Source organism: Orycteropus afer, unplaced genomic scaffold (genome assembly GCF_000298275.1).
Source record: "Orycteropus afer afer isolate SDZICR_OR568_19922 unplaced genomic scaffold, OryAfe1.0 scaffold00178, whole genome shotgun sequence".
Lineage (NCBI taxonomy): Eukaryota > Metazoa > Chordata > Mammalia > Tubulidentata > Orycteropodidae > Orycteropus > Orycteropus afer.
This window is the reverse complement of record NW_006921765.1, coordinates 6,633,362-6,645,376: the sequence shown is the minus strand read 5'-3', so window position 1 is coordinate 6,645,376 and position 12,015 is coordinate 6,633,362.

Genomic DNA, 12,015 nt, shown 5'->3' with positions numbered 1-12,015 from the left:
CCAAAATGGCTGCGCACTCCAGACAGACAAAAGTCCACAACTCAGCCCGTCTCCCTCTTCACTCCCCCTTTTATTCATCAGCCACCAGTACAGTCCTCTATGCAGCCCCTGGCTAGCAGAGCCAATTTTTAGGTTAATTCTTAGGTCCTAACACCACTTAGCAATATTCAAGCTGTCCGTGTTGTCAGGATCATAACAGTCCACAGCTCCGTATGTCTCCTTTTTTCAGAGTTTTCATGCAGGTTTTTCTACTAGTTGGTGTATAGTCCACTTCTGTATTCTTCCTTTCAAAGCTCAGGGCTCCAGGATTATCTTCTATATCTGTGTTATTTGGTTCTCCTTTTCTTTCTTGAAGAGGGTCTGTGTAGTTTGTCTGCCTATTCCACCATCTTACCCAAATCCTACGTTCATCACATTCATCATTATGTTCAAATTATGATAGTTATTAGATTTTTTATTCAATGTGTTAATTAAGAAGCATACACATTACTGTATCATACATTTATTTTTTAATGTTTTGTTGTTGTTGTTATGTGCCATCTAGTGGGACCTGACTCATAGAAACACCTCCTTGTGTTTCTGAGGTGGTATCACTACAGAAGTAGATTGCCCAACCTTCCTTCCGAGGAGTGGCTGGTGGGTTTGAACCACCAGCCTTCTGGTTAGCAGTCAAGTGCCTTAGGGACTATGCTACCAAAGCTCCCTTTTAATGTTTAATAATTGTTATTTCAGTGTAACTGGTTTCCTTTGAAAAGCTAAAGTATTAAAAAAAACAATTCTGAAAAGAGGTCCACGGGCTTCACCAGACTGTGTCCATGGCACAAAAAGGTTAAGAACTCAGCTAGAGGCTATGCAGTATAGAAGACATCAGCAATGTCAGATAACCTGGATGCAAATCCTGGCTGTAATGTTCAACTGCTATGAAAAAGAAGTCATTTGCATAACCTTCCTGAGCCTCCATTTCCTCACCTGTGAAATTAAGTTATTATGAGAATTAAAGAAATAGTATATATGAACTACCTAGCACATACCGGTCATCAATAAATGCTATTTGTAGTCAACTACTAATCTAAAGGTTGGTGGTTTGAACCCACCCACTGGTATCACAGAAGAAAGGCTTGGAAATCTGCTTCCATAAAGATCACAGCCATGAAGCCCTATTGAGCACAGTTCTACTCTGTATTGTATGGGGTTGCCATGAGTTGCAATCAGTTCAACAGCAATTGTTTGTTATTATTATTATTATTGGTAAAAATTATTACAAATAATTTTCATTACAAATGTCACTGGTTCCCCTTTTCTTTTCCTGGGATCTTATCATAGCTGTACTGAGCTCCAGCAGGAATGGTGGCTTCCTATGGCCTTCATGCCACCGTGCTCTATAACACCCTCACTCCTCCCCTGCCCTGGGCCCCACAAGTCTCTGGCCAGCTATTCTGACCTCCTCTGCCCTCTCCCAGGCTCAGCCCCACACCCAAACCGCTATCTACCCCCTGCTCTAGCAAATAGGACAAAAATTCACATCCACCCTATAGTGACGTCCTGCAATTTGCTAATGAGAAACAAGTGGCCTGCTATGCTCAGTGCTAGGAAGGAGAACAGATCCCCACCACATGCCAGACTTACATTCCTGAAGTGGCACAGGGTGACACAGCCAGAAAAATGCCAAGGACTTCTCTTCTTATGCCTCTCCTCAGACACTGAGACCTTTAGCAGAGGATGCTGGGAGTAGCCCTCCTGCTCTACCCCATACCACAGCCCTTCCTGTTATGGGGCCACAGGACAGGGCATTGGGTGTGGAACAGGATAGAAATGAGGCCAAGGGTGGAACTGCCAAAGCCTGAGTCATTGGGAGGAGAGAGCAGGGCTACTTTTGGGCCTTGAGGTGTGGCCTCAGTGGGGCTGAGAGGATGGGGAGAAGGTAAAGTCACTCTCTCCAATCAACAATCTCTTATGGCACCACGGTCAGAGTGAGCTTTGACCCTACTCCCTAGTTCTGTGCCCCTTTGCAGCTGTGCCTCAAACCTCACTGCCCCTCTGAGTCTGTCTTCTGCATTCTGTCTCCCAGGCCTATCCTCTTCTCTAGAAAAACACACTCCCTTCTCTTTGCAGCTGTCTGTTGCTTGCTCCAGCCCCATTTGTCAGTCAGGAATATTGAAGCCCAGAGACCTATCAACTCAATCCAGGTGACCTGCTACTGTGAGGCATGGGACAGACAGAGGGAGTGTCCTGACTTTAGGGTGATCTTGGCAATTATGTGCCAAACCTGAACCTTTTGTTGCTCCCTACCAGCAGGAGAAGTAGGACACAGCCAGACTGCACCAGCCAGGCCACTTGATGTTTGTCCACAACACAGACTGCCTCTCTCAGCCAACTGCTCCATGCTTATCTTGCCATCACCAACCTCAGCTTCATACTCTCATTCTTGCCACCTGTTTTACATGTCTACCTCCCTCCATGTCTTGAGTCCCCTGGTTCTTTTGGGCTCTCTTCTCTAACACAGTGACCTCAGGTTGTTGTCTCTTTGCTTGATTTTAGTACGATCCACAACTCTGGGAGAGGGAACTCCCCATCACTTGTCAGCCCTAATGAACCTTCCTCACTCAGCTAAGCCAGCCCCTGTGAGGGAAGGGCACTTTGACACTGCGACTTTGTTTCCAGCAGTAGTTCAGTGGACTACTGAACTACTCTCATTTATAGCTACCCCTGTGCTCCTCAGACATTTTCCAACTTGCACCTGCTCTCATGAAGCACAATCCCTAATATCTATCTCCTATTTGCAATCAGCATTAGTTTCTTCAACTGTAGTCTCAGACAGTTTTGGACCAATCCTGACAAAAACAAGCATGTTAGTTTTATGGAAAGGGTCTGGACTTATCCCCCATTTCCAAGGAAAGGAGATATATTTTTATTAAGCATCTTCCATGTGCTCTTAGAAGGTGGTGCAAGCTGTCTGCAATCTGCTACTAATCTAAAGGTTGGCAGTTCAAACACACCAAGCAGTCTGAGGAAGAAAGGCCTGGCAATTGCTTCCATAAACATTATAGCCAAGAAAACCCTGTGTAGTTCTATTCTATAAAACATGGGGTCATACCAAGTTTGCTGGTCCAATAGAGCCTGGTGAAACCACTGAGACTATGGCCCCTAGCTGCCCGTCAGGTCTGGAATTGAACCCACACCTGTGGCTTCCAGCCAAGCAAAAGATAGGCACATGAGTTGAACATTTACCTGAGGTAGATACACTCCTTGGAGAGAGAACAATCATAGGAGAAAGAAGGGCTGCATATGCACTGGGAGACAGCTCAGGGGGCAGGAGGGCATGGAGGGGTGGACCCAGGGAAGAGGTAATTATCGGGAGGAAGTGGGAGGGGAGCTGTTGCATTGTGGTAAATTGTGGTCAATGTCATGAGACAAAGTGTATGTGAACTGCTATATGGAAAATGAATTTGTTCTGTAAATCTTCACCCAAATCACAATTAAAAAAAAAAAAACATGGGGTCATAATGAGTCGGAATCAATTCGATGACAACAGGATTATGTTCTCAGACATTGTATAGACACTTTACACAGAAGATCTTAGTTACTTGCTACAAGAACCATGAAAAATAGGCATTTCTCCATTTTTACAGGTTAGAAAGCTGATGTCCAGAGTTTCCTAAGTTGCCCAAGGTTGAGTGATAGAGCTGGAATTTAAGCCATGTTAACCTCGTTCCATAGCTCAAAATCTTCACCACACTAGAGCCCAGTGTCTTCCCTAACCTCTGCCTACTTGGTCCTGCCTCATTTTCCCATTTGACCTTCAATTCTCCACTGGGACCAGAGTTCTTCCTGAATTCCATCCACTAAGACCAAACTTCAACATATCACCTAATTCTTTTTCTTCTTCTCCTTCTTCTCTTTCCTCTTCTTCCTCTTCTTCTTCTTCTTCCTCTTCTTTTTCTTTTTCTTCTTCTTCTTCTTCTTCTTCTTCTTCTTCTTCCTTCTTCCTTCTTCCTTCTTCCTTCTTCCTTCTTCCTTCTTCCTTCTTCCTTCTTCCTTCTTCTTTTTTTATGACCAATGTGGTTTATTTCTGCTCCAGCCAATTTTCGTTGGACCCTGGCTGGGGGAAGTGGCCTCAGACAGATCCAGTCATTGCAGCTTCCTCAGATCTAGGCATATCACTTAATTCTTGGCAATGCCTTCCTAGGACTAATTCCTGGTCCTTGTGTCCCAAAAGCCCTCAGACCACTGCTCCCAATTGACTGCCCCCAGGGCCCTGATGCTCTTTCTGTTTTCCTGCTGTGTGTCCTTTCAGGTCAGCAGTTCAAGCCTACCAGCCATTCCACATAAAAAAAAGATAAGGCAGTCTGCTTCCACAAAGATTTACAGTCTTGGAAACCCTATGAGGCAATTCTACTTTGTCCTATTAGAGTTGCTATGAGTTGGAATTGACTCAATAGCAGTGGGTTTGGTTTTGGGTTTTTTTTGTTTTTTGTTTTTTGTTTTGTTTCATCCCATCTATAGTGCAGGATCTCCTTGGAATGGCATTGGTCCAAAAGGTTGATTTACTCCACCCTTTTGGGTGCTGGCCAGAGGGCAGTAGAATTCCACTCTCAGCCCTCTCCTTTCTCACCCCCAAGGTGGTATCATGTCTTTGGCTGAGCCTGCAGGAGGTGTGATGGGGACAGTTTTCAACTCAGTCATCAGGTTCTGGGCCCTTGTTCCCCTTCTCTGGTGTCCTTTCTCTCCTCCCATCAGAGGTGCCAACCCTGCCTGAGATTTATCACACCCTTTTGAGAATTGGACCAACTAGACTCTACAGCCTCCCTTGCTCAAGGACAGGGAGAAGGAATTTAGGAAGCAGCCAAAGACAGATGCAGGGTTAAGTAAGTGGCCAAAGAAGGCCTCTGTGAATAAGCGGGGATGCAGGATACACGGTAGAGAGTTAGTTGCTGGCAAGAGTTGCCTGGTCCTGGACTTCCTGGGCATGAAGGGAAGTTAAACCTGGGGGGTCGAGGGGGCCAGGAGCTGCCCTCACCTCCCTCAGTGCAGCTTGTTTACATTCTGTCTGCTTACACTGCCTTTCCAGACTGCTGGCCCAGCTCCCTTGCACACTGTTATTGTCAACACCCTCCCTGTTGCCTGGTTCCCCTATGGAGGAAGGCTGCTGTCTGCCTGGCTGAGAATGGTGAGGCCCTGGAGCAACCAGAGTGCTGTAGAGACCTCAGCCCTTCAGCTGCCACACCTCACACCTCTCAGGGGACTCCTCCCCTTTTCTTTGATACTCTCACAGGAGTTTTAGCTCTCCTTCTTCTCTACCTTCCTACTTAGTTCTTCTCCAAATGTCTAGGAAACAAGAGCTCTGAGAGGTGGAGATACTCACTTCCCCACACAGGGACAGTATATCTTCTAAACCCAAGACCACTCTTCCCTCTGGGCCTTCAGCCTCCAACCTAGCCAATCAGTTGCCATTTGATTTGATTGCAACTTATGGTAACTCCCTGTGTGTCAAAAGTAGAACTGTGCTCCATAGGGTTTTCAATGGCTGATTTTTCAGCAGTAGATTGCTAGGCATTTCTTGTGAGGTGCCTCTGGATGGATATGAACCTCTAACTTTTTGGTTAGTAGCCAAGTGCTTAGCTGTTTGCACTAACTAGGCACTCCAGCAAGTAGGTAGCATAGAGCTATTTCAAATAAACAGCCCAGAGCCAAGCTGGGTCCTTTCTCCATCCAAGGCCAACCTCCTGTGTGTCCCATGTAACATAGGTCTCCCATCCACTCTGGTACATCCTTAGTCAAGGACTTCTGGGAAGGGCTGGGAGAAGTCTTGGGGTAGGCAGAGCAAAGCACTTTGTCATTCATTGTCTAATTATCTGGTTGTTGTAGTTAGGTTCTGTCAAGTTGGTTTTGACTCATAATGACCCCACACAACAGAACAAAACACTGCCCAGTCTGATGCCATCCTCACAATCACTGCTATACTTGAGCTCACTGTTGAAGCCACTGTGTCAATTCATCTTATTGAGAGTCCTCCTTTTCTGATCACCCTTTACTTTACCAAGCATGATATCCTTCTCCAAGGATTTCTCCCTCCTGATAACATGACCAAATTATGAGAAATGAAGTCTGGCCATTCTCACTTCTAAGGAGTATTCCAGCTGTAATTCCTCCAAGATAGATTTGTTTGTTCTTCTGGCAGTCCATAGTATATTCAATATTCTTTTCCAACACCATAATTCAAAGGCATCAATTCTTCTATGGTCTTTCTTATTCATTGTCCAGCTTTCACATTCATATGAGGCTATTGAAAAGACTATGGCTTGGGTCAGGGTCACCTTAGTTATCTAGTGCTGCTATTACAAAAATACCACAAATGAATGGCTCTAACAAACAAATTTATTTTCTCACAGTTTAGGAGACTAGAAGTCTAAATTCAGGGAAATTCTAGGGAAACTCTAAAAGAAGGCTTGAGGAAAGTCCTTGTTTCTCCTGGTTCCTTGGAGATCTCCATGTGTCTTGGCATCTATCGTACCCCATCTCTACTTCTTTTGCTTGTTTATTTAATCTCTTTTATATCTCAAGAGATTAATTTAAGACACACTCCATACTAATCATGTTTCATTAATATAACAGAGACAACCTATTCCCAAATGAGATTATAACTGCAGGCATAGAAGTCAGGATTTACAACACATTTTTTTGGAGGACAAAAATTTGTAACAGTCATCTATGCTATCCAAGGACACAGGAGCAGCTATTTCCTAGAAGAAGAAAATGGAGAACATAGAGACAGACTGAGCAGAGACATAGGCAAAGACACAAAGCAGTAGGACAGAGAGACATGCACTGGGAGAGACAGACAGACAAAAAAACACTGAGAGGTCCAAATTGACACCACATGGCTGCTTTGCTGGACCCCTGGGCCCAGCAAACAAGGTTTCATGCTGAGTCAGTTGTCATGGTGACAAACATGCAGGAAATATCCAAGATAACTAGAATAGTGGCAATAACATGTGTTTTGGATAAAACCTCCTCCTCCAATCCCCCTCCGGTGTATTCATTGCATTACTTGGGATAAACTTGGCTTTTGCAAAATCACCTTCTCTGAGAGGCCTGGCTGGAGGGTCCAAGGTCATCAGGTGAAAGGTGCAGCTGTCCTGAGGAAATGGGTGCTTTTGCTCAAGAAGCAAGCTACATTTCATATTTCTTACCTCACTTCTACTTCCCTGAGTCTAGAATTGGAGACCCATATCCTTCTGCTCCAGAACACAAAGGTCCAGAAGAGTCTGAGTTCCTGTTCAAGGTCACACAGCAGGTCTGAGGGCAGGGGCAAGGTACTGGGGGTTTCTTTGTGAGTCCAAAAGTCATCCCAAGCTGGTGGAGCTAAGCTGAAACAAGGGGTAGAAGGTGGGGTAATAGCCAAGAGTCCTGGGGTGCTGGCACCGCAATATCCATGGAGAGAAGTGGAGAAGGGAAGGAGGAGCCAGTGGGCCTGGGAGAGAGGAGAAAAGAACAATGGAACTGGCATACACATACAAAGGATAGCTGGGGAGTGGAAGAAGGTGAGGAGGAGTCTTAGAACCAAGAAGTCCTCTCAGAAACCCTCCTCTGCTCCTCAGGATCTAGGAGGGCTATTGGCCACACAAAAGGCCTAGCTGGAATATAGTCAGTACTATTGCTTTCTGCCCCCTCAAGTATTTAGAGTGGCTCAGATTCCTTCTGCACTGCTCTGGGTTGCTGGCAGAAACATTTAATGGAAAGAACTCAAAATTTCAAGTCAGAGAGCCAGCCTCCTTTAACTTATAATCTCAGTCAGCCCCTCACCTCCCTGGGCCTCAGTGCTTGCCTGTCTCCACTGGGTGGAGATAACAATAACTCATTTAAGAGCTGTCAGGAGGAATGAACTCCCCAGTGCACATGGGGGACTTGGTAAATGGTAAAGCTTGATGTCCAAGTTGTTGATTGCTTTCGTGACTCAGGCTGAGAGGAGTGGAAAGGCCAAGGGACCAGGGAGAGGCTGCAGCAAAGGTTCATGTGAGGAGATTTTCTCATTTCTCTAATGATATTACACCCAGATTTTCCAATTAAAACAACCAGCCTGAGTTGTGATTTCCTATTTTGGAAAGTTTTTGGGAAACGATCTGTGATAGAAATGGGTTTGTCCACCTGGACACTGTGGGCCTTGCTTGGTTTGGAACATGCCCCTTGGTAATGCCAGATCCACATCATGGCCTGGGGACATCAAGGGGGCAGTTCTATCCACTAATTCTTGTTCCTGACCCTTGTAAGTGGCCATAATGCCAGCCCGTGCTGACTCAGGGGCACTGAGTTAGGCCTGGAAGCAGCACTTAAATGATCTTCTAGTCCCCAATTGGGATGGATGGAACCAGCTCCCTTGGGAATGAAGAGATTTCAAAAATTGAGAACCAGGCTCCAAGACTAGATTTGCTCCTTCTTTGTTGTTGGGAAGAGTGAAATCTATCCCACTCACTTTCCAAGTACAAACCTTTACTTTGGTACCATGCTGGGAGAGATATGGATGGAAATGAAGCAGGGGAAGGTAGAAGAAAAGAAGAAATGGGTCAAGCTTTGGTGCCTACCTCACTTAGAAACTGCCAAGTGTGGGAGGGATCAGCTTAGGGGGTAGGGATCCTGTTTCTCAGACCCCAGGCAAGGGTGGGACCACTGGAGGAGCCAGGAGTTGGCAGCCCTTCTCAGATGGCATGCCAACTAAACATGGTATGTGTAGGGGAAAAGCAGACCAAGGCTGGGCTTAGGCCCCTCCACCAGCCCTTGGGTCCAAGGGAGGACAGCAGGAGGTCTGTGGGGTGAAACCCCATCTCCCCAGTTGGCCGCCTTCTCTGTATCTAGTTTCACCCTCTTCTCCCTGTTTTTTCCACAGTGATTCTGTTTGGCTCTGGGTGATTTTTCCAGCTCTTCATCTGGTTCTATGTGGCACCAGAGGAACAGACAGCCTCAGTAGCAAGCTGCTGACTTGTGTGTGTGTGTGTGTTGGGAACAGAAGTGAGTAGTGGGGTACTGGGGTAAGGAGGAAGAAAAGGAATCAATAGTGCTGAGCCCAGCATCCCTGGTTGCCTGTCAAACATTACCAGGAAAGTCCAAGGACTAATAGAACCTGGAGAAGGCTAGAGCCCAGAGTGGAGCAAATGCCCACACTACCATCTTTCTGCATAATTCATCAGAATTTCGTAAGGAACAAGGGTAAGCTATCAATTACAGACGAGCCTTAACCTGAGAAAGAAAAACCTCAGTCTCCCAGCCATATCCCACAGGCCCAGTTGGGACCCTAGCCCAGGCACCCTGGGTATATGAGCAAAATAGCAAGGTACAGAGCCTGCCTGAGAGACTTTGGGGTATGGTGTTCTATAGCCCCAGGGTAGAGACATAGTGCAGGCAGCCACTTTTTTCTGTTTGCCAAGGAGCTTTCTCCCAGAAGATTAACAAGGCCTTCCTGCCACCCCATCTGGCTGGTGCAGGAGCCAGAACACCACCCCTGGCTGCCAGCCAGCCCACGTTGGAGGAGTGAGTGATCTCTTAGAGATTTGTAGACACATTACAGGGGCCTAGGGCAGAGAGTGGGAGGGAGAAGCCTCTGGGGCCACTCATCTGGGAATAACTGACCCTGAAATACAGCCAACCCCAACCCAGGAGGAAATATACCTTCCAGGCCTATGGCTGAGGTGGACAGGGAGTCAGGAGGGTCTCTTGCTGATGTGTATTCTTCTCTTCTCGCTCTATTTCTTTCTCTCTGTCTCTGTCTCTCTCTCCTGAAAATGTGAGCATATAACCTGGAAGATAGAGGACAGGGTTCTGAGAGGCAACAATGGCCTTCAGTCTTATAAAGATATGATTGCCTACTGGGAAAGCTAAGTCTAAGCTGAGGGAGTTGAGATAGCCTGGGGGAAGGGGGAAGGATGGAACTGGCTTTGGAAGAACAGGATTTGTGCCTACAGATCCAGTGGGCTAGGAAGAAGCTGGTATATATCTCCAAGTTTTCTCAAAAGAAAAAATTATATAGCTACAAGGAAACTCTGAAATCCCCCTCACACTCCAGATAAGAAATTTGAGGCCCAGTGAGGTGAAGTGATTAGAATCCAGTTGTTCTGTCATTATACCACCAAACCCAAACCAAACTCATTGTCATCAAAGCAACTCTGACTCTTGCAACCCCATGTCAGAGTAGAACTGTACTCCATGGGGCTTCAGTGGCTGTCATCTTATGGAAGCAGATCTCCAGGCCATTGTTCTGTGGCACTACTGGGTGGATTCAAACCACCAAACTCTTGAGAAGGTTAGACACCTTCCCTTTTCTGTTTCCTCCCAGTGCCCTAGAAGTTCAGGGGGACAAGCAATTCCACTCTGATTTGGGAAGTAGGTGAGAAATAGAACAGCTGGTGACCATAGCAAACAAGAGTCTGTGTTTCTGAGGGAGGTGCTCTAGAATCAGCACTGTCCATACAATGGGACCATTCAAAATGGCCCCCAAGTCCAACTCTGGTTTTATATGGCTCCCAAGACAGTTGTAGCCTGCACTTGTTTCTCCTCTTGTCCTTCCCTACACTCTGTTAAGTAAACAAACACAGCACTCAGGCAGCTCTGCTGGCAAACACCCCGATTTAGCAATCACTCCTACAATAAATAAACACTCACACACATGGCACACTTACACACACACACACACACACACACACCCTCCCTCATTTGTGCTCTTTCCTGGAACCAGGGACTTCTCCCTGCCATCTGTGGAGGCCCACCAGACCCCAGCTGCAACAAATAGACTACATTCAAAATTGAGAGTGAGAGCTGCCACCTTCTGCTAGGGTCCCAGGACAATTTGGGGACTTCAGATACAGAGACCCAGGCTCTAGGCTGCAAGGCTGGTTCTGGCAGCCCACAAGCCACCACAGCGGAGAGGTTCTTGTCTAAGAACCACTAACCCTGAGGGTATCCCTGGAATGAGATGCTAGAAACTTAGAATATCACAGAAGCAAGAGGACCTTCAAGATAATCTAGTTCAACAAACTATTCTTCTCAGAAGAAACAGGGGCCCTAGAAGGAAAGGTGGCTTGCCCAAGGTCTCAAGCATAAGACTTATCAGAGTCAGGACTAGAACTCTTGACAAGAACGCTTTCTACTTTCTCTCTAAAAAGCCCATTGCTATTGAGTTGATCCCGTGGGTGTCAGAGTGGAACTGTGCTCCATAGGCTTTCATTGGCTAATTTTTCAGAAGTCTATCTCCAGGCCTTTCTCTCAAAGACTTGAACCTCTAATCATCCACTTAGCAGCCAAGCATGCTAACCATTTGTCCACTCAAGGACTCCACTTGCCCTCTAGTGGGCCCTTGTTCTGCCAATTCTTTGGATTATTTTCACTAGTTGGGGCCCTTTGTGGCAGGGATAACTTAAAGGGGACAAGCACCATACAGATGGCAGACTCTCAAGAGATGACAGTAAGACAGTAAAGGCTCTTGCTGAGTTCAGGAGTGATGTTCACAGCAAGGCCCAGGTAATAGTGGAAGCACTCACACCATGTTGTCACACTGGCTGTTGCCTTTACCTTGGGGTTTCCCAGAAGGTGCCCTGTCTTCTCCTTGTGGAAGGTGGCTTCCTGTGAGATTCCAGCTCTACAGCTAAGTGGCTAGATATCTCCCTATCAATAAGTTAGATCAGAAAAACAGTTTCTTAAAGCCCATATTCCAGCTGGGCTGAAGAAACAGTAAAGACAAAGCCATCTTAAGTCAAAGGGTCTGGAGGTTAAGACTCAACTCTGTTAATACCTAAGGAAATGCAGGACAACCAAGGGAGGGGTGGTGTTTAATCCTGTGTTTAAACCCAGAGCACAATGAGAGACTTTGGAGCTGGGCAGAGCAGCACAGCAGAATGCACGTAAGTTTCGATATCAGAATGACCTGGATTTAGATCTCAACTTTTCTGTTCCTAGCTGTTGAACACTGGGCCATTTGCTTAACTTCTCTGAGCTTCAGTCCTCCATCTCTAAAATGGGGATAATTTCTAT